Genomic DNA, 24,585 nt, shown 5'->3' with positions numbered 1-24,585 from the left:
TTCACCTCTGCTGGATCTGATGGCGCATTTCAGTGGCTTCTCCCTCCTCTGCACTGGTGCACTGCAGAGAACGCCCCTGGGTGCTTCGGCAGAAAAAAAAAGAGAGTATATTTTCTGAAAGAGCTTTTTCCTCTAAAAAAGTATATTTCTCTAAAAGAGCGGCACACACGGAACGTCTTTTTGAAGACGCATCTTTTAAAGATGGCTTACCGATTGTGTGTTATTCCTGGTTGCGGTCGTTATCTCTCAACTTCGGATGGTCATGATCGCTGTCTTTCATGTCTGGGCGCGACCCACACGGAGGCAGCGTTTGTGGATGATTCATGTTCTCATTGCGAGAACATGACCATGGCAACGTTGTGGTCTGCGGTCTTGCGGCAACGTTGTGGTCTTGATGCAGGAACTGCACTTGGCGACCGACCTCGCTCTCTGAGCAACGAAGGTCACGGCGCGGTCTCTCAGGTGGACGATGGCCACATTAGTGGTCCAGGAGCGCCACCTTTGGCTCAACCTGGTCGAGATGGGTGAGGCCGACAAGACACGGTTTCTTGCTGCCCCCATTTCCCAGGCTGGCCTATTCAGTGACACCGTCCAGGACTTTGCCCAGCAGTTCTCGGCGGTGAAGCAGCAGATGGAGGCTATCCGGCACATCCTGCCCCGGTGCGGCTCAAGATCCCACACCCCATCTGCTCGTCGCCAAGGGCGTCCCCCTGCGGTGACAGCACCGGCTCCGCCGCAACCCGCCCCTTCGGCCCCTCCCCGGCGTGGAGCCCACCGCAGGAAGCAGACGCTACCCGTCTCACAGTCGGCTGCTAAGAACCCACGGAGGTCGTCAAAGCGCCCCTGAGATGGGTGACCCAGTGACGATGAAACCCACTCACCTGGAGCTGGTAAGAAGACCACTCCATCCCCCGGAGGAGGGCCGGGTGGAAAATCTTTTGTTGCCTTTTTCTTTGATTTTGCCGCATGCCCAAGTGGCTGCGGTACCCTACAGTTCAGCAAAAGAGCGGTTTCCTTCCTCCCTGGGTCACATAACCGGTGTGCACGCTCATCATCACGACGACCGTCCACAGGTTTTTCCTTGCAGGATTGGCGCTCCAGCAGTGGTCTTCCTGCCCCTGAGCACCCAGCTGTGGCACACAGCCGCCCCCGATGTGGCAGTCTCCACGGGTTACGAGGACAGGCCTCTTCCTCCCCCGTCCCAGGCTGTTCCGAGGGTGGTCACAAGGAGCCAGGTAAGTGCTTCGATGTCCCTAGACTCAGCATGGCCACGACGTGGTGTGGCATCTCGAGCTCCGCCCCGCCGCGAGGCCCCACCTGCCGGTACGTCTGATGACGTTGTCCCCTTGGACCCCCTTGTGCGGAACTTGGATGCGTGGCTTGCGCTTTCCAATCCGTTGCAATGGCTGATCCGGACCGTCCGACTCAGCTACGCGATTCAGTACACCAGGCGCCCACCCAGGTTCAGCGGTATCCACTTCACCTTGGTCAAGGATGAAAACGCTGCTACCTTGTGCGTGGAGATTGCTATCCTCCTACGGAAGGGCGTGATAGAACCTGTCCCTCCGGCCGAGATGAAGAAGGGGTTTTACAGCCCCTACTTCATCATACCAAAAAAAGGCGGTGGGTTGCGGCCAATCTTGGACCTGCGAGTACTGAACCGGGCCTTACACAGACTCCCGTTCAAGATGCTGATGCAAAAATGCATTCTGGCAAGCCTCCAGCATCAAGATTGGTTCACAGAGGTAGACCTGAAGGACACGTACTTCCATCTCTCGATCCTTCCTCGACACAGACCCTTCCTGCGGTTTGCATTCGAGGGTCAGGCGTATCAGTACAAAGTCCTCCCTTTCGGCCTGTCCCTGTCTCCTCGCGTCTTCACGAAGGTCGCAGAGGCAGCCCTTGCCCCGTTAAGGGAGGTGGGCATTCGCATTCTCAACTATCTCGTTGACTGGCTAATCCTAACTCACTCTCGGGACATGTTGTGCGCACACAGGGACTTGGTGCTCTCACACCTCAGCCAACTAGGGCTTCAGGTCAACTGGGAAAAGAGCAAGCTCCTCCCGGTTCAGAGCATCTCTTTTCTCGGTTTGGAGCTGGACTCAGTCTCTTTGACAGCGTGTCTTATGAACGAGCGTGCCCAGTCGATGCTGGCATGTTTGAAGGCGTTCAAACAGAAAACAGCGGTTCCACTGAAACTTTTTCAGAGGCTCCTGGGGCATATGGCATCCTCAGTGGTAGCCACCCTGCTCGGATTGATGCATATGAGACCGCATCAGCACTGGCTTCAGACTCGAGTCCCGAGATGGGCATGGCGCCATGGGACACATCGCGTGGTTATCACACCGGTCTGTCACCGTCTTTTCAGCCCTTGGACCGACCTCTCGTTTCAACGGGCAGGTGTTCCCCTAGAACTGGTCTCCAGGCGCGTCGTGGTCACGACGGACCCCTCCAAAACGGGCTGGAGTGCTGTTTGCAATGGGCACGCAGCCACCAGCCTGTGGAAGAGCCCGCGACTGCATTGGCACATCAACTGCCTCGAGTTGTTGGCAATTCTGCTCACCCTGCAGAGGTTTCGGCCGTTGATCCAGGGCAAGCACGTGTTAGTTCGGACAGACAACACGGCAATGGTATCATATGTCAACCGCAAAGGCAGTCTGCACTCTCGTTGTATGTCACAACTCACCCGCCGTCTCCTCCTCTGGAGTCAGCAGCACTTCAAGTTGCTGTGAGCCACTCACATCCCGGGCAACCTCAACACTACAGCGGATGCGCTGTCATGGCAGGTTACCCTCAGGGGAGAGTGGAGACTCCACCCTCAGGTGGTCCAGCGGATTTGGAGTCGATTCGGACGGGCACAGGTGGACCTGTTCACCTCCCAAGAATCCTCCCACTGCCCGTTCTGGTACGCCCTGACCGAGGTCCCCCTCGGCACAGACGCACTGGCACACAGCTGGCCCCCAGGCCTGCACAAATATGCGTTTCCCCCAGTGAGCCTACTTGCACAGACCCTGTGCAAAGTCAGGGAGGACGAGGAGCAGGTCATCCTGGTAGCACCCTACTGGCCCACCCAGACGTTGTTCTCGGACCTCACGCTCCTCACGACAGCCCCCCCCCCCCCCCCCCCGGTGAATTCCCCTGAGGAAGGACTTCTTTCTCAGGGACGGGGCACCATGTGTCACCCGCGACCAGACCTCTGAAATCTCCATGTCTGGCCCCTGGACGGGACGTGGTGGTAGACATGATCTCTCAGGCTAGGGCCCCCTCTAGGAGGTGCCTGTATACCTTTAAGTGGCGTCTGTTCGCTAAGTGGTGTTCTTCCCGACAGGAAGACCCTCAGAGATGCGCAGTCAGATCAATGCTTTCCTTCCTGCAGGACAGGTTGGAAGGGAGATTGTCCCCTTCCACCTTGAAGGTGTACGTTGCCTCCATAGCAGCACACCACAATGCAGTCGACGGTAAGTCCTTAGGGAAGCACGACCTGATCATCAGGTTCCTAAGAGGCACCAGGAGGCTGAATCCCTCCAGACTGCGCCTCGTTCCCTCATGGGACCTCTCTGTAGTTCTTCAGGGTCTACAGAGAGCCCCCTTTGAGCCTTTGCAGTCAGCTGAGCTTAAGGCACTCTCCTTGAAGACTGCCCTCCTGACTCACTCACATCCATCAAGAGGGTAGGAGACCTGCAAGCGTTCTCTGTCAGCGAAACGTGCCTGGAGTTCAGTCCAGGCTACTCTCACATGATCCTGAGACCCCGACCAGGCTATGTGCCCAAGGTTCCCACGAACCCTTTTAGGGACCAGGTGGTGAACCTGCAAGCACTTCTGTGTCCGGTGTGTGCTTTACGCATCTATTTGGATCGCACGCAGAGCTTTAGGATCTCTGAGCAGCTTTTTGTCTGCTTTGGTGCACAGTGGAAAGGAAGCGCTGTCTACAAGCAGAGGATCGCCCGCTGGCTCATTGACGTCATAACTATGGCATATCACGCCCAGGACATGCTGCCCCCGGTAAGGCTATGAGCCCATTCTACCAAGGGTGTAGCAGCCTCCTGGGCCTCTCTAACAGACATTTGCAGAGCAGCAGGCTGGGCAACACCCAACACCTTTGCAAGGTTCTACAACCTCCGGGTGGAACCGGTTTCGTCCCAGGTAGTGGCACGCAATACAAGCGGATAAGCCTGGGATAACTGGCCAGGTGTATCACTTGCACATAGTGCCTTCTACCTCCTTTTGAGCTGACATGAGCCAATAATTCCCAGTAGTGTTCACAAACTTTGTTCCCTGGTTGACTTCCTCCGAGCCCTATGGCAGTTGAGTTTTTGGAGAGACTCGCTGCCAGCCCAGTACATGTGCTAACTAAGAGTCCTGTTCTGGGTAGGTGCTCTGCATGTGGTGGTTCCCTGTAAGGCTAACCCCATGAGATATATATCTTCTGCTAATTCGTTTCCCTGTTGGCAAACTGTGTCTTCCTTGGGCAGAGCCCCTCTGCCCCAGTCTCCATGTTTGTAGTAACTCCTCCCCTGTTGGTTTGGATCTACCTTGAAGACTCTCCACATTGTCAGAAAGACCATGTGACATATTCTTCCACTTAAATATCCCCCCCTCTCTTTGGGTGAGGTGTGATCTCCGTGGTGTCTTCCCCTTGGGAGGGACACCCCCCCTTCTTTTTTAGGGAGTGGAAAAAGAGAAGGGGAAAAGAGGCCATGACTGGGTTAGCCTGTCTCTATCTTTTGGGTAGTCGACTTGTCCCCAAAGGGCAGTTCGACACTCATAACTATGTTGGTGGAGGTTACGTGTCAACGTGGTGTGCTGGCTATGAGGCACACAGTGGTCTGCCCACCACACACCGCCAGTTCACGTAACACAGTTCAGCCAGTTGTGGCGTTTTGTATAGGGACCCCTAGTGTCACTACATCGACACAACGTCGAGTGAGTGACAGATAGGGAATGTCATGGTTACTTGTGTAACCTCCGTTCCCTGATGGAGGGAATGAGACGTTGTGTCCCTCCTGCCACAACACTGAACTACCCGCTGAAATGGCCGGACCTTGTCTCGGCTCCTCAGCATAAAACCTGAATGAGTGGTTGCATACCAGCTCCTTTTATACCTGTATGTCCGGGGGAGTGGCATGCAAATACCACTCGCCAATTTTCATTGGCCTTTTATCAAAGACCAGTGGTGTCTCGGGCTCCCAAGAGTGACCCCTAGAGTCACTACATCGACACAACGTCTCGTTCCCTCCATCAGGGAACGGATGATACACAAGTAACCATGACGACTCCCAAACATTACTTTTGTAAATAGAATAGATTATTATAGAAGAACAGGGAGCCCTACATCAGATAGCATGGCCCCCACAGACCATCGAGTCAGTCTGGGATAAAATGAAGAGACAGAAGCAATTGAGACAGCCTAAACAGATAGAAGAACTGTGGAAAATTCTCCAAAAACCTTGGAACATCCTATCCGCCAACAACCAAGAAAAACTGTGTCCAGGAGTACCAGGAGAAATGGTGCTGTTTTGAAGGCAAAGGTGGTCACATCAAATATTGATTTAGCTTTTTTTTATGTTTACTGGACTTTGCATGACATTAATTGATAAATGAAAACTATTTATGGCATTATTTTTTGAAGACATCCTTCATATGCAAAAATTTTCACAAGTGCCTAAAACTTTTGCACAGTACTGTATCTAGGTAAATACAGGTAAAGTGGGACCCCAAAATAATAATTGTGTCATCATTTACTCACCCTCATGTTGTTCCACACCAATATGACTTTTATATGATTTTAGGTTGAATGTTCAGTGTCTGTCACAATTTCTTTTTATGGTATGGAAAAAAAGATGCAATGAAAGTGAATAAGGCTTGTGACTGAGGCATGACAGAAGTAAGTCATATCGCTTTTAAACAACATGAGGGTGAGTAATTGTTGACAGAATTATATATTTTTTTTTTAATTATTTTTCATGAATTATCAGAGAGTGTCCTACTTTACTGAATTTAGCCTTTCAGAGAAACCAATAAACAGATCTCAAATCAGTGTGAATAGGCAAGGTTGCAGTGTGCTATATTAAATGGTTAGATTGGAAGTCTCATGCCTATTTAAAGCTTGTAATTATGAGAGGTCAGAAAGCATGAGGTTTGCTATACAGTGCCATGAGTATGTGTTGAGGAATACATCAAAGCATTGCAAACCTCTGCTATCTCTGAACCACAGAGAGTATCAAAGTCTATTTCCCCTTCTGTCTGAAACCCACTGAGCATTTTAAAACAATTATCGCTCAAAGACATTTCAAGAACAATATGTTAAGATAGGAAACAATCATTGCAATAGCTAAAATGCAGCAAACCAAAGATACTGACAGTGTAACCAGCCTTGAAACAACCCTAAATTTACAAATCTATAAAAACAGTGTGTAACACGAACCAGGAACTCCCCATGCTTTTGTGATCAATCAGTAAACTTCACTGTTTCTTCATTCTTGCTTGAGGTACTGAAGATGGATTTATGCTTACACTCATATTTCATAGTGACTAATGATGGTGCATATTTCCGTGACAGAAAAAAACGACTGTGCAAACAAATAACCCACTGGTTAAAAAAAGTGGCCACGTTACTTTGAAGCTGTCAGTCCTACATCATGCATGATGGCTGCCTGTCTCCTGTTACACAGATGACAACTGCTTAGATGTTTCCCTTTTGATAATACACACTTTTTGGCTCCTGACTGTTAACACATTAGTATTTTGATGATAAAACTTTGTCAAACCCCATTCTGAATGAAGGAGTTGAATCGTGTATCATGACCTGAAAATGTCTGATCTTGGTTGCCGTCACATGTAAGTATATAAATAATTCATAGTGCCTAAAGGTCTTTAATGCTCATTTGTGGGTAGATCTGTAAAATCATGCAGGGTCTGACTTGGAAATGATAACCACAGTATAATATTTTAACATAATTATTTTTTCCATCCTAAGAAAGCATGTATTGTATGAGTGAAATGTGTAATTTTTGGTTTTCCAAACACTCATATGACCCTTTCAGCCCCACCCCCTTCGTCCATTGTTCAGAGAACAGACAGTCCAGCCCTAAAATTAAGTCATTGGTTGAGCCAAAATTTGACAAGTTGCTCAAACAGAGCAATGTTTTGAAAGTGCCACACAGCCGCAATGTTTACACTCTTCACAGAAGTCAATTCACAAATGGCTTACTTGTAGTTTTCCTTGCACAATAAACTGGGATCACATTTTAACTTTTAGTCTTGAGATGCAGTCTTTTTCTCTATATTTCTTTGCATGCCTTGCTGTGTTACAGTTTAACTGCATGAAACAAAGATAAAAGCTGCTCAGACATTCTGGTCCTTATTTTATCTGAAATGGAATAATATGAGCAGCCTGAATGCATGGCCTGTCTGAAAAAATCTTTAAAGTTGATGACAAGTGTGAAAAAGATTCTGGTCCCTCTCATTTCCTGAGCGATCATTCGTATCACAACCATGGAAACCAGAAACATGGAACGTGATGAAAAAAGACAAATGCATTGCCGCCTTTCCTTGGGCTCCTTTCAAAGCCATGCCAAACCATTCACCCCTCCCCACAGAATGCTGAGTTACTGCCCTGCAATCCTCTTAAAGTGCTTTTTACCTAAATGTCGAAGGACAGCACACAAAAGCATGGATTTGACAGCAATACTCCTCCCTGACACTACTTTTATTGGAAACATCTGGAGGTATCGTTGCAAGATCGAGCACCACTTAGACATATGCAGAGAGAGAGAGCAAGGGAAAGAATAAATGGATTCATATGAGAGAGTGAGAATTGAAAATAGCATGAGAAAGCAAAAGGTGGTGGGAAATGGGGTATTTACACTTGGTTACTTCAGGCGTTTTTACAGATAGCTATCAGATCAAGGAAAGACACATCAAGTGTAAATGCCCTCCAAAAACCATTCAAGGTGGATAGCAAACTCAGGAGATGGTTTAAGATGCATACACCACGCAAATCACGTAGAGTAAACGTATATGTTTGCTGAGACTGCATATGCAAACTTTTCTCCTCCCAAAAGGAATGTACTATGCATGGCCTGCCGGAGATGAGCATCATCAAGTGAATGCACAAACTGACACCAGTGAAACTAGTGATGTTGGAAGTTGAATCCTGATGTTGGACATCGACAAGGACCATCTGTCCATCACTTGCTTTCTATTTTTGCGTCATCACACCAGTACAAAATTCTGCACATCATAACTGTACATTTAACATCAAACATGTTCTGATTAGCTGTGATTGTGCTGAGTCACGTAATAATGTTGCGTTCTGTGTGGACCGTAAATAATTGATTGTTGCTGGAATCTTATTGCATTGCATCTGTTTGGAATACAAGAGTTACATTTGCATAAAGCGCAAATATAGCAGATTGAATTTTTGTGGCCGGGTGTAAATGGAATGTGCATAGCCAGTCAGACAGCAATCCGACTGATCAAGACGCATGATGTGACGAAGTGTAAATAGGCCCAGAGAAGCTACAGAACAAGCAACAAGAGAAAGAAATCACAGCCCTTCCTTCGACCTCCATGGCAGTGTGGATGATCAAGGTGTCTGTAATGGAAAACAAAAAAAAAGTCCCATCCCAAGGCTGATAAGACCTTATTAGAGCTGAACTCCTTACAGTCCTGGTCAACTCCACAGATGGATTCTATTAGAGTCATCTTTACACCATAACTCAGACACTGCTGTACAAATATGAAGACTCAACAACTGGAAACACTTTAGTGAAGGAGGAAAGAGATATTGTTTTAGAGTGAGAGAATGAGTTGCGTTAGGTGTCGCGAGATTGGCCAGAAGAGTAATTAGGCCACACTGTCATGACTTTCCCACTAGTAGTGTGTGACGAGGAGGAGGGCATGGCCAGGCTGTGATGATAGACGCCTGGCACTGAGTTGCCTCAATCAGTGGGAGAGAGATAAGGAGGAGCTAGGGATGCCAGTTCGAGAGAGAGGCACACGGAGCTGTGTTTGTGTTAGGGAAGGCAGAGGTCTGCCACAGTGGTGACGAAAACTGGGACTGGAGGAAGATGCGCCATCAGAGAGCTCTCGCCATCCGCCAAGAGGTGGAGGAGCCTGCTGCCATCCACCAGTAGGCGAAGTCCAGTGCCATCGCCCGGCATCACGGAGGACTGCTGCACAGCTGGCTGAGGACCGAATGGGAACCGGAGTTTATTTATAATTTTTTTTCTCCCTCTCTCTCTCTCGGGCTCTCTCGCTCTCTTTCTCTTTCTTTCTCCCCTCTCCCTCCCCTCATCCTTCTCAGGTTCCCAGGAGGTGGGGAAGACTAGCCGGCAGTGGAACGGCCGAAGGGGCAACTACTCACCTCCAGGAAGGAGGGGGGAGCAGGTCAGGCCAGTTGTGTTCCCCAGCCTGAATTGGGCTTTGGGGGTATGTGACAAGAAGGAGGGCATGGCCGTGACGATGGACGCCTGGCACTGAGTTGCCCCAATCAGCGGGAGAGAGATAAGGAGGAGCCGGGGATGCCAGTTCGAGAGAGAGACACATGGACCTATGTTTGTGTTAGGGAAGGCAGAGGTCTGCCTCGTTTCTGACTTACATCTGTGTGTGTGAGAAAGAGGGAGGTTGATTACACAAAGAAAATCACAATCAAATGTTCAATCTTCCATGTTTGTGCATGCGTGATATAAGTCATTCACCCCACACACCATTCACTTCTATTTATACCCTTTCAAAGGAGTAAGATTAAGTTTTGTGAGCTCTGATATGAGCATTTGTATGATGAAAAGATGATTGACAAATAGAGGATGAAAACATCACTGTTAAATTGATACAAAGTGTTGGACAACATAATATACAATATTCTTTAAGAGATAATGTACAGTCAGCCGGTCATTACCAAATAAACCCTGGGTGATCAGGATCAGTCTTGTATGATCCTGAAAGAGTTTATTCTACTATAATTACCAACTGACTGCTCATTTTAATGCTTATTACATGGATACATACCAAGTAAATTAATAAATGGACAGTGATATATTGGAATTTTGAAGAGAAGAAAGCAACTGTGGAGTGGTATAACCACAATTAAGGAGATTGGTTGCCTGGGACAACAGTTAAATATGGTTTAGCGGTCATTATATAAAAATATTTGACTGCAGAATACCACAACTGAACAATCAAAATCAACATTATAAATTCCACATTTCTGCCTTTATACCCTTCAAAAATTGGCCTCATTCACTTCCATTGTGTCTCACTGTAACCTCAGTTCTCAAAAAAAAAAAAAAAAATCAACGAGGAATGTGTCAAAACATAATTTTTGTGATAATCAACACTATGCCACAAATGCTGTCAATTCAACTTAACTTGTATTGAACCTGGAATATTCATTTAAGGGCAGATAACCTCAGTCACCATTTCCTTTCATTGTATGGAAAAAAGATACTCAGAAATGTGACTGAGGCTGTCAGTCATTAACAATCTGCCTTTTGTGTTCCACAGAAGAAAGAAAGTCATACAGGGTGCATTTCCCAAAAGCATATTTAGACAGTTATGGTCATAAGTTCCATCATTACCAACATAGTTTATCGATTTGGTGTTTCCCCGAAAACCTAGTTCCAATGATCATTCGCAAACAGCATCACAAAGTTGAGTGGTTAGAACTATAGCTCTCAACCTGTGGTTAGAAACGTAGTTTCTTCTAGTTAGTTTGCTGAGTGGACATCATTTGACTTTCCTGAGGCTTCTATATCTTTTAGTCCATATATATCTTTCATTCTGTCAAGACTTTGACTAGGTTTACATGCATTTAAGAAAACAGCTTATTACATGAAGAAAGCAGCATTCTGAAACATCATGTAAACCCAAATGCAGCCGTTTAAGGGATTTAAGACTGTTCAGATAAAGCACTTTATCACACACAGTTTCTGTTGGAGAACACAGCTTTTATGTGTTTATGTTAACGCTTATGTTTTGTTTATATGCTTTTGAAGAATGCACATACACTGGCAGCCAAAAGTTTGGAATAATGTACAGATTTTGCTGTTTCATAAGGAAATTGGTACTTTAATTCACCAAAGTGGCATTTAACTGATCACAAAGTATAGTCAGGACATTACTGATGTAAAAAAACAGCACCATCACATTTGAAAACTGCTCCATTTCCAGCAGCCATCACTCCAACACCTTATTCTTGAGTAATCATGCTAAACTGCTAATTTGGTACTAGAAAATCACTTGCCATTATATCAAACACATTTGAAAGCTTTTTGGGTCGTTAAATGAAGCTTAACATTGTCTTTGTGTTTGTTATTGAGTTGCCACAGTATGCAATAGACTGGCATGTCTTAAGCTCAATATTAGGTCAAAAATGGCAAAAATAGAAACAGCTTTCTCTAGAAACTCGTCAGTCAATAATTTTTTTGAGGATTGAAGGCTGTACAATGCTTGAAATTGACAAAAAACTGAAGATTTCATACAAAGGTGTACACTACAGTCTTCAAAGACAAAGGACAACTGGCTCTAACAAGGACAGAAAGAGATGTGGAAGGCCAGATGTACAACTAAACAAGAGGAAAAGTACATCAGAGTCTCTAGTTTGAGAAATAGATGCCTCACATGTCCTCAGCTGACAGCTTCATTGAATTCTACCCGCTCAACACCAGTTTCATGTACAAGAGGAAGAATTGCAAAGAAAAAGCCACTTTTGAAACAGAAAAACAAAAAGAAAAGGTTGGAGTGGGCAAAGAAACACATACATTGGACAACAGATAATTGGAAAAGAGTGTTATGGATCTTAACCCCATTGAGCTTTTGTGGGATCAGCTAGACTGTAAGGTGCGTGAGAAGTGCCCGACAAGACAGCCACATCTATGGCAAGTGCTACAGGAAGTGTGGGGTAAAAACTGTGTAAACTGTGCTATGTGTAATCAGATGTTTATTGTAACTGTCATACTGCTATGTTGCTTGGAACTGCACCCAAGACTTTAACGCACCGTTGCACTTATGTATATGGTTGAGTGACAATAAAGGGATTTGACTGATTTGATTTGAAATGTCACCTGAGTATCTGGACAAACTGACAGCTAGAATGTCAAGGATTTGCAAAGCTGTCATTGCTGCACTTTTTTGATGAGAACTTTTTGAAGTATTTTAAGAAGTTCTGAAAATATTTTTCAAATTGTAATAGTAATTTTTCACATTATTAATGTCCTGACTATACATTGTGATCAGTTGAATGCCACTTTGGTGAATAAAAGTACCAATTTCTTTCCATAAGAGCAAAATCTGCAAATATTCCAAACTTTTAGCCACCAGTGTATGTGCATCAGAACCTTTCTAATAAGGGGAGCCTACAAGTTTAGCATAAAATAGCATAATGCGGTGGTCCCATAGACGATCTACGTCTGACACTGGCGAGGAGAAAAGAGGCCATTCTTTTTGAATGGATGTCTATGGAAGAGATGTTTCAGTGTGCTGAATAAACTGTTTGGTGAGGAAACAGCTCATCACTTAATGAATTGACCACCTGTCTGCTAATGTTCAGTATGTTTAACACTAAACAATCCTTTTGGAATGAACTATGTGTGGAGTTTACTGCAATAAAATTGCTGTTTTACAGGAGAACACAGACAATTTTGCGACAAGTAGGTGTCAGTTTACGGCTCTCCCCATTCATTTGAATGGTATGTTGTAACACACTAGTTGACCGTTACTCTCTCTCCTATGATAGAACCGCAGAGGTTGTTATCTCAGTAATTAAAAGAATCTCTGTGCATATGTGCTCAAGTGCGTCGGGGGAACCCCAAAGTCTGATGTAGAGGGAAACCCCACTATTGCGGCGCAATATATCTGTTGCATTAAACAGTGCATGCCGCTTTCATGTCTTCTGCCACTTTCATGCATTAAACAGCTTTCTGGTGTACGTGTAAATGAGCTACTATAATATGATATGTGCAGAATTTATTTCTCCACCCCATGCATAACGTCATTAACGACAGCTCTTTATAATTGAATCAATGTGGTTCAAACAATGGATGTGCAAAATAGTTACTACAGTTTCGGGAAACCGTCGTGATCAGCTAGTTAATTTCTCCAACAATGCATTGTACTATGGTGATTAAGCAGTGAGTTATGTCATTATAAGGGAAACACATTCCAGGTTTGGAATGACATAGGTGAGTAAAGAATGACAGAATTTCATTTTGGGGTGAACTATACCTTTAAAGCCTAGTGTGACCACACATTTAGGGTGGGAAAGTAAATGGGTGGAAAAAGTAAAAGAGGGCTGGGGAGAGATTGGGAGAGGGGAATACATTATCATGCTGTGGCAGACCTCTGCCTTTCCTAAGAAGGAGGACGTGGGAGCTGGGTGAACAATCCACATAAGACACTTTAATGCACTACTTTTCAGTGTACATCAAACACTAGAACTCGGCTGCTTTTCAGCAGTACCAATACATATTGCTTTTCAGCATTACAACACCAACACAACATAACACAACACACACATACACAGCTCCGTGCATCTCTCTCTCCCCTCCGCCACCATCTCCTCTCCTTAAGTACTATTTGCTGCTCCTCACTGGAACATGAGACTGGTGTGGCACTCAGGTGGAACTCGTTCACCACTTATCTCTCCGGCTTCGCTCTGCCCAGATGCCGATCGGCCACGCCCTGCTCTCCACACATGCATTGTAACAGCATTGTCTTCACTTAACACTGTGTGGAATGTGCACAGAGGCCTGATAAACCAGAGGTCTGGGCATGCTGAAAAACAGCCAAGGGCTTTGAACAAACCAGACATATACTGCAACCCCTTGTTCACTGACTCGGCCAAAAAACTCCAGGATGACGGAAATTTCACTGATTGAAAAAATTACATTCACACCAGTCTCTGTTTTATTGGGTTTGTCAATTATAGAATATTACATCAAGTAACCTTGACAACGTTTGTTGTGTAGCAGTGGAGAATTAAACAGCTATTTAAATCAGGGCGTTCCATGCAAACTCATATGTCCCTGTCCTGAGGGAGATTTTTTTAACACAATATTCTCACTATGTACTGATGAAAAGTTATACTGAGCACATTACAGTCTGGAATGTGTAGGTTTAAGGGCGAAACCCGGAACTAAGAGAGACACTGACAGGTCACTGTTGGGAATGATTGCAAACAGCGCTCTGTATTGTGAGAACATAAAGATATAGGACAACACACATGGTTCTTGTTTAGAGCGAGAGAGAGAGAGAGAGAGAGAGAGAGAGAGAGAGAGAGAGAGAGAGAGAGAGACATCCTGCAAATAAATAATCTGATTCCGTAACTTATTATATGTGCACATAAGGGTGTTTCTACAACTATGGACACTTTTGGGCCTGTGGACTTAAAAAAAAAAAAAAAAAAAACTTTTAAAACACACTTTTTGCACTCTCACTTGTTCATTTTATTTAGCTACTAACAGTGTCCAGTGTCCAATTTTGTAATTTATTTCTCAAAGTCATTAACACTTCAACATTGTCATTTATGGATGACTTATGAATTTCACCACAATGTCATTTCCACCACTTTTCAATTGTATTATTGTGTAAAATAGCATTCTGTTTTGAAAATTACGCTGATAGAAATGACATTGCATTTTTGGAATAAAATGTCAGACATTTTTGTCTAGCCAACCAAGGCTAATTTCACTGCTAGAATTTTATATACCCTAAACACACAATGAAATCATATTTTTTTTCTTTTTTTTTTTTTTCTTTTTTTTTTGTTGCATAATTTAACAAAAATGTAAGTGCTCTAAACAGAGAGGGACGTTATGTCTAGGTTGTAAAACCTTGTGAATGTGTTTTGAGAAGACTATCCTGCTGCAAAACATGTGTCTGGTAAAGACACACCATTCGTCCATGCCCATGAGGAGGCCATGCCTCTAGTTGAGTGTGCTTTAACACCAATTGGGCAGGATTTGATTTTATCATGACAATTGAACATAACGTACCAGAAAGGAGAATGGTGGTTGGAGAAGGACACAAAATAAGTGTGGTCTCAGTCAGTTACGAAGACTTTAAATAAAATTAGAATAACATGGACTGATGAATCATGCACAATATGATCAAGAACATGCATTAAAAAAGTAAATAGGTTTCTTTCTTTCTTTCTCTCTTCATATTCTACATATTTACTGTTTAGACTTCACTCAGTTCTTTTTATGTTTTATGCCTTCATCACACCTCATGTGGAAATTGTTTGATTATTTGCTGTGAGTTACACACTATGTTTCCAAACTATAAACATATGTAGCCATGAAGAAACAGCAGATGAAGACATGGCATGGATTTTGAGCAACTCTGACGGGCCAAATGGAAAACAGATCCTCTTTAGTAAATAAACGCAATACAAAACAAATACACACACACCCTCCATTCTAAATTATAAAAGTAAAATTTGCATCATGATTTTTGCTGATGTTTGTGGAGTGAAATGTACTGTAAAGCTACAAAAATATAAGTAAATAAAATAAATAAATAAATAAAAACTTTTTGTTGCACATATAAAATGAATACAATCTGAGAATATTTTAACTAGCCAGGATTCACATATAGCAGTGTTTGGCAGTGTTACATTCACCTAAATAATGCTTTCACTATTAAAAATCAGATTTCTTAAAAGGATAGTTCACCCAAATTTGAAAATTTTTGTTCAGTGGATAAAGAAAGGGTTTGGAACGACATAAGGGTAAGTAAATGACAACTACAATGAAATATCCCTTTAAAAGTATACATACAGATGACTCTATCTTGATCAGAAATGTCATCCAGGACATTTGATGTATACTGCCCATAATTTCTCAGACTGATATCACAGTAAAATCGAAATGTGAAACACTGCCCCCAGTGGTCAAAGTGGTAACTGTTGTTGGGCGTATGGGCATGTGTGAGCTCCATTTCCTGAGTGAAATGTCCATGGATGGGCACCAAAAGTGAGTTGTGAAGCTAGTTGTTTTTAGCTGTGAAGGCATTAATAAAGTGATGAGGAATGCATATTTTATAAACTGTACCCCCCAACCCAAACCTAAACCTAAATTATCCATCAGTGGAGTAAAAAATATATGTTAGAGGGAAAACATGCAACCTCCAAATCGTGCTCATTACTGATTATGCGAACGTGATTACTTCCTGGTTTCATCAAAGGCCTGATGCAGGCAGTTATGTAAAATGATGGGGAGCCTGTACTTAAGGGTAGGGGCATAAGTATTTGTTTGGCAAACGAAATAGCAAGCGCTCTAAACAGAGAGGGATGTTACGTCTAGGTTGTAAAACCTTGTGAATGTGTTTTGAGAAGACTATCCTGCTGCAAAACATATGTCTGGTAAAGACACACCATTTGTCCATGCCCATGAGGAGGCCATGCCTCCAGTTGAGTGTGCTTTAACACCAATTGGGCAGATCTTACCCTGCGACTCATAAACCAGGGCAATCGCATCAACGATCCAGTGAGAAAGTCTTTGCTTGGAGACGGACATTCCTTTCATGCGTCCTCCATAGCACACATTCCTTTCCTGCGTCCTCCAGAACTGGTGGGTGTGCTCAACGTATGTGTGTAGCGCCTGCACAGGGCATAATAAAGCAAGGATTTTTCCTCATCTGAAATAAATGGAGGAGGGAAGAAAGTTTGAAGGTGAACCACCTGCGCTCTGAGAGAAGCTTAGGCACATAGCCTTTTCTGGGTTTGACAGTGGCTTTTGAAAGACCGGGGCCAAACTTCAGACATGAATTGTTAATTGATAGTGCATGTAAGTCACCGACCTGTTTTACTGAGGCCAGAGCCAGCAGTAGTGTGGTCTTAATGGAGAGCATATGCAAATCAATCAGTCCAAAGGCTCGAAGGGGTGCCCTGCGCGTGCTTTTAGGACCAAAGTTAGGTCCCAAGTTGGAACAGTAGCCGGCCGAGGTGGATTTAATCATCTTGATCCTCTAAGGAACTTTATGATTAAATCATGCTTGCCTATAGTGGCGCTGGCTTCAGGTGTGTGATACGCAGATATAGTCGCCACATAAACTTTGTGCCATCGGCGCAGGGCTTGTGCTGAGGCAGCTGCTTTCATTTGGGCCACAGCTTGCATGGCTTTACCAGCGGCTCGGCAGCGACATTTGGCCATGCTGTGGCAGCTGGTGTGGGGTTTTTTGCAGAGCTCTTTGAACGTCTCTGGATCGTAGCCTTGCTTGTCCATTTGTTTGAAGAGCTTAGCTTGGAAAACTTGGAGCACCATCATCGCATGGAGTGCTGAACTAGTTGGCTCTTCCAGCCAGTGCGGACGTTAGTCGACATTGCTTAGAAAGATGAATGGGGCGTAAGTTCTACACCCTGTTACTCACCGGAAGAAATGTGCCGCTACGACGTCTTCACAGGGGGTAATTGGGCATAACCGTTTTCTTCCTCGTGATCCACATTGGAGAGGATGTAATCACTGCGCGGGCGAGCTGAATAGGGCGCGCTCCAGGATTTTGACAGTTCGTTGTGAACTTCAGGGAAGAATGAGGCAGATCTATGAGATGCAGTCGCTTGATGAAGTCCAGACTGCAGGAACCATTCATCAAGGCGAGATTGTGTAGGTTCCACTGGAGGAGACCACTCGATATCGAGCTCTTCGACCGCCCTTGAAAGGATGCGAAGCATCTCCATGTCAGTGGCGTGTACATGCTCCTTGTCTTCGCTGGGGGGAGTGGTGGCAGCATCATCCACTGACCACTTGCCTGATGCAGTGAGAAACATGACATCATCATCATTCCTAGCATCAGAACCACCGAACGAGACAAGGCCATGCTCGTTACGCACATAATGTATCAGCATAGACAAGTTGCATGGAGATTGAGGGGCTCGCAGGGCTCCACCTCAAATTCATCCTGCTCGACCTCGTGGCACCGCCGTGCCTCCTCATGTGACCCCTCGTGTATCACAGAAGAGGCGGGTGGGAGGGCGCGTGAGGCTGAGTCGTCCCACAGAACAAGCACAGTGTCTTGAGACTCATGCCTTCGCAGTGAGGGCAGTCTGTCTCCATGAGAGCTGACTCTGCGTGGGCCCAGACAGAGAATGCAGCTCTCGTGCTGATCTGACGGCAGGATGAGCCTCTCGCACAAGGAACACTTACAGAACGACATCTTTAAAAAGACGTGAACACGTAAGCGACTGACTCATAAGTGACTCAAGCGATACATTTATATTTATACACTCAATATACAATTGCTTTATAAGGATACACAACACCTGTCGAAGCGCTGCGGGGAATCAGGACGCTGAAGTGGCCCGTTCACCAGCGAAGCGTCAAGCGGCGAGGTGGAGTGATGTTCGCCAGAACACTGCAGGGGAGCGGAGAGTCTTCTCGTTGTCATAAAGATTCTGCCCGCTGACTCATGTAGTCGACGGTGAAGCAGTAGAGGGCTTCTAGGCGAGAGTTGAATCACTGTCTTGAAGGAAGAAAATTCTGAGGAATGGTGTTTGTGCAAATGCTTTTATAGCGGAGAGCTTTGCCCCTAAAAGGGCGGTGCTCAAAAACCATAGCCAATATTAGAATATTGCCATCATTGTAGAGATGTTTTAACTAGGTAGTGTGGAAGGACAACTCCCCATATGTGTTAGCACGCAATGTCAAGTATACTGAGTCGTAAGGGAATCACTTTTTTAGGGTTACGTTCTGATAAATATGTTGTTTGTTTTCCGTTTTTGTTCCTTGATATATTTTTAGTCCCTGGAATTCATGTACATGTTGTTGCATTGGTGCTGAATAAGATTTCTGCTTTTTCAGAAAGCGAAAAAGATGAAAAACTGCAAAACAGGCCCATTCTGTCCAACTAAAATCACTTTAACGCTCATTATATCGAAATGACAACTTCTGAACTTATAAGTACGAACTTCCCAGGAGGACTTGAATGCCATTTAAACCACAACATAACTGAAATAGTGTTTATATTGCTATGTGTTAAACATATTTGGATTAGACATAAGGCGGGAGACTGATCGCACACAACTTTAGCATTATTTCAGTTTTCATAATGTTTAAGCCTAAATGTATCACATTAATTCATCAAAAAACTAATTTAAACTCACATGAGCAGTTTATTGTTTTCCCCAGTGGAGACAGATGACGGAACACATGTTATCTGGCATGCGCTTCGCTTGTGATTTTGATTCAGATTTGTGATTCGCAAAACAAATCATTCAGAGCGCTTTTTGAATCTTTTTGATCGGTTCAAAGGGATCAGATATAAAAGATTCATCTCAAATTATTCTTTCCCAAATCAGACATCACTATTGCCGATCTGCATGCATTTTGCACATACAGCTATGTTATTTTTTGCGGTGTTCAGTCGTAACAAAAGGGTCTGGAGAAATTTATCGGAGTAAAAGTATACATTTTCTCTTCAAAATGTAGTGAAGTAAAAGTAAAAGTCCAAAGAAATATTTATACTCAAGGAAAGTACAAATATTGAAAAACTGTACTTAAGTACAGTAAGGAAATATTTGTACTATGTTACTATACACCTCTGGTCAGACTTTTATACAAACATTCAAACCATGTGTGTACAATCTTTTCCAATGCTGTAAGGTCTTACCCTCAGTTCACATCCGTGTTTATAGGTAGACTTGCCAGACTGGGTGGCCTGAAGCTTCTCATCTAAGACCAGACCTGCATTCTGCCTCAGGGCTTAACGTTTGTTATAGGCTGTTCTGCCAGGGGTCACAACCTCCCATGTCATGCTCTAATTATGATTGTCACATTGATGAGGCAAAGATGGGCTTGTAAATTATTTGTGGACAAAGATTTTATATGTATATATATATATATATATATATTATTGGGGGGAGCAGGTATGCAACATTTTAAGATGAATGCCTTGTCATCGAGATTATTTTTCATAGAACTGTTTCAAGCTTTGTTTGGCCAGTGTTCTGGTGTTGTGTTTCACTATAGATTTGTGGTACTCTGGCAGTACCATGGTATAGTAATAATAACAGATGGTCCTTTGATATATTACATGGTACTGAATGATTCCTGTATTAATGTATTCCAAGGTTCAGGCTACTGCAAAAAATACAGTGGGGCTCAAAAGTCTGAGTCCACATCCGGCCAAAGGCCATTGGCCGTTGGCCCTGAATAAGCCAAGAGGAGGCACGATTAAGCCCCGGAAGTGACAGTGGGGACACAACTGGACTTGACACGCACTAGCACGCCTTCATTTGCCCCGATAGTGGAAACGCGGCTATTGAAAATGTGTTATTTAAAATGTATTTAAACCTGAAAATAGTTTCATGTTTTGACAAAAAATTAAGAAGCATGTTTAAGATTCTGCAATATTTCTAGGCCACTGATTAAATGTAAGCAAATTTGTGATATTGACCAATGACCATGTCAAATCCTTTGTACAAAAAAGGTCAGATTTCCTTGCTTCTATGAAAGCACACAAAATTATCTTTGAAATATTCTTAAATCATACTGGATATCATGGATCATCAGGTTTTACACAAGTGTTTATTTTTTTATTTATTTATTGGAGTTCATGCCAGCTCAAGTGCAGGCTGAAATTACAGCAAAAGGGGGACAGATACTAACACATTCGTAAATTTATGTTAATTTAATTAAACTTTTCACTCAAATTTTTATGCTGAAATAATTTGTAAAAATCAACTGTATTAAATCAGAAAAAAAATGCACAAGTGTTTTCACAATTGGACTTTTAAACACTGTAACACGGTACTACCCTCAAACAACGGCACTACAACACACACATACACATGCACATTTCTGTGACCCCCAGCTTCTTTCTTTGGTGTCATGTACAGTACACCATGTCAGAAAAAGAGTTAGTCTCTTCCCTCCCTTTCATTCAAGGCCATCTATGATCCCATTGGGAGACTGTTTTCTATTGGACAGTCCAGCCTTTGGTTTTATAGCCAGAGCAGAGAGCTCGTAAAGCACGAGCTGAGAGGAATGGGGAGTGACTGTCTCTGCTCTACCACACTTACATCAAACACACTCTGCTCTGCTGAAGAGCTTCAGTGCTCTGAGAAAACACTGAATGAAGTGCAAGCTGATGTTGTTGAACGTAAATCAGAGATGGAGCCTTGCAGAGACAAGAAAGGTCAGACCTTCTTTTATTTGTCCATGAAAGATTTATGCAGATAAACAGAGAGGGAAAAAGACTTTTAAATCTGAATGGTCCTTTTTCAATTAAAAAGTAGAAAACTAGATGATCGTATTGATTCGAGAGAAGTGTATTTAGGGCAAGCACCACTATTAATTGTGTGTGTGTTTCACAGTAGGTAACCACCTAGCAACCACTTAAAACAACCAATCAACCACCTAACAATGCCCTAACAACCACCCTAAAACACTAGCAATGGCATAGCAATGTGCTAAAAACACCCAGAACACCTTGGCAACTGCAAAATTGGAAACATACTGTATCCACTTTCTTCCTGAATTCGGAAGTGTTCCACAATTCATAACGGATAGCTGTTTTTGTTTTCTGGTGTATGTTCTTATTGAATAATGTTATGTTTAGCATATTACATTTTTAAAAATTGTCCAAAGAAAAAAGAATGTGGCTCCATATTGCTGATACTTTACAGAGTCACGATGACCCTTTTTTGACAATGCCTCACTATTCATAGTTTTAGGAGGGGCTGGATGACGTGAAGTTATGAACTTAAGTTAGTTACGCTGAGATCATTAACTACTTTGAGTTGTTATAATAACAGTCAACAACTACACAAGCTAAGTCTGAACTAATTTTTACTCCAACTAACACTTAAAATGGTCGTTATTCTCCATCTGGAATGCTCGTATTGGTGGTTTCTTACAGAGACCCGAAGCAGAATACAGTCCAGATGCAATTAGAATTATGCCCAGTGGTTAATCAGGAAAACTGAGGATAGATAATAATGAAATATCCTTGTCTAATAATGTTCAAACTTTGTAAAAAGCAGATCATCGCAGGTCTACAGTTTCCTTTATTTTCTTAGTGTGCCAAAGCCTCGCCCTTTATGCCTTCTAACTTTTAGTGTTTTCATGTTTGATCATCATTGTATAATTTTCTTCTCCACCATGAGCCGAAAGTCACAGTTAGGCATGGAGAATATGAATCTGTTTTTGTGTAGTCACACACAAGGTCCCCCACATTCCCAATTATCACTGTTCCAAGAATAAAACAGCAAAATGCAAACTGAGTTCAATTCATTCTACACTATATGATTCAAAGAGCAGCTGTTCGTAAATATGTCTGCGTTCTCTCGGGCTTTGGAAGAAGGGAGGTCTTTTTGCTGCAAACTCACTTCTTGTTATGTTAGATTTGATTCCTCCTCCATCTATAGGGGGTTTGTGAGTGTTTACATTGCATTGAAAAATGTGTGTGCTTAATCTATGTATCTGTGACGAGGAGGAGGGCTTGGCCGGGCCGTGAGGGTGAACGGCCGGCACCGAGCCACCAAATCAGTGGAAAAGGGATAAAAAGGAAGGGCCGGGGATGCCAAAGGTAGAGAGAGTGAGAGAGACACGTGGCCGCTCTGTGTGTTTATGTAGCTGTGTTTTATGTTATGTTTCAGTTTGTTTGTATCATTAAAACTGCTCAGCCGGGTTCCAGCTTCCTCCTTAAGCAGAGACTCTACACATTACAGTATCCTTTTCCAAAGCCCCTGCAAGACTGCTAAATGCAGAATCTTTGAAGACTGTAAGGCATGAGCAGCCAAATTCATGTCTTACAAACACAAGCACACTCAACCTATTAATCAGCCTGATAGTCTTAATTTAACTGTAACTTGAGAAAACAAATAAGAGACTCCTTAACTCCTTCAAGCAGAGGCAAGCTGTGTCAGAAAACAGACTTGATACTTAATATTCAAGACATGACCAGTTTACAGGATCCATCAATTCATACATGGTCAAAAGTATGTGGACACGCCTTTCAAATTAACTCTATAGAACCCCTTAATTCCAGTGAAGACAAAACTTAATGCTATGACATACAATGACATTCTAGACAAGAGCTGTGTGCTTTCAGCTTTGTGGCAACAGTATTGGGAGGGATAAAGAAGGAGGCTCATAAGTAATGACTTACTGAGTCTGGTGTGCAGGAACTTTAACTGGCCTAAAACCTACACCTGAACCCCACTGAACAATGTTGAGATGAACTGGAACTGACTGCGAGCCTGAACCATTATACAACTTTTGTATCTGTTATTTTTTTTTAATTAAATGCTCAACAAGCACATTAGGGTGTAGTGTTTGGGTGTCCAGATCCATCTATCTATCTATCCATCCATCCATCCATTTTACATTCATCTTTTCATTTTAAGGGTCTCATCTAACTACCTTGGTGTTTCCCAAACACAATTGATGCTGTTGTCCATCATGTTGAAAACACTTGTTCTACTTTAGGCTTGAATGAAGTTGAGTCACTGCCAATGATCTTGCCAAATGAAGATGGGACAGTTTTGTTTATTAATGCAGAGTGTTTGATTCTTCCCAGATTGTCTGTTAGACCAATAACAGTGCATCATGGATCACACGTCTATATACTTCAATATCCAAAAATTCATTCTACTACATGAATACTAAATCTTCATTATTTTGTCGCTGTTTGATGATGACTGATAGCAGCCGGTGCCAGCCAAACATCACTTCAGTCTATTACGATGGACTTCAGAGGATGAAATGATGCCAACTCCAACCATAAGACATGGGATACTTCATATGCCATAGCCTGAACCTTGGACTTAGGATAGACCTCACCGAAATTACCGGCCAGATTGAACTGCGATGCACCTAATTGATCTCTGCCTACATCACCTTGGTCTAATGATGGACTACATTCTTGAAATGGAACACACAGGCTATCATTTAATTGCCAACAAAACCCTTCATCAGCCAACTAACAAGGACAATTGCATCTATGTGAACTTCTGCAGTTAATCCAGGATGAACTTCTAAGACATTAGTCATTAATCTTAAAGTTTTTACAAAATCTTTGTTTTAAAAACTGACCCTTAACAGTTACATAGTTTAATCATTTTAAACCATGACTTGCACTATACATAAGTAATATTGGCATTATATTCATGATGTTAGCCAGAGGGGAACTGGCCCCCACAGTGAGTCTGGTTTCTCCCAAGGTTATTTTTCTCCGTTAACCAACATCTTATGGAGTTTTGTGTTCCTTGCCACAGTCACCTTTGGCTTGCTCACTGGGGTAATAAATACAATTATTATTTAATTATTATTTTTAAACAATTCACAATCGCATTTGATCAAACTACACAATGATGACTCTAAGACATTATAGATATTACAGTTTTATCTTCTGTTAATGCCTGATCTTCTGTAAAGCTGCTTTGAAACAATGTGTGTTGTGAAAGGTGCTATACAAATAAAAATGACCTGACCTGACTTGACTTGCCATTAAAAGTCTGCACACTAATGCTACCATTTCAAAAGGTCTTTTGTTAAAGTGACAAACAAATTGGAAAAAGTGTAGCTTTTATTCCTCTTGTAATGTGCTGGACCCAAACAAGCTTTACATAAACCCTTACATATTTGT

Source organism: Myxocyprinus asiaticus, chromosome 47 (genome assembly GCF_019703515.2).
Source record: "Myxocyprinus asiaticus isolate MX2 ecotype Aquarium Trade chromosome 47, UBuf_Myxa_2, whole genome shotgun sequence".
NCBI lineage: Eukaryota > Metazoa > Chordata > Actinopteri > Cypriniformes > Catostomidae > Myxocyprinus > Myxocyprinus asiaticus.
Note: the sequence above shows the minus strand (reverse complement) of the source record.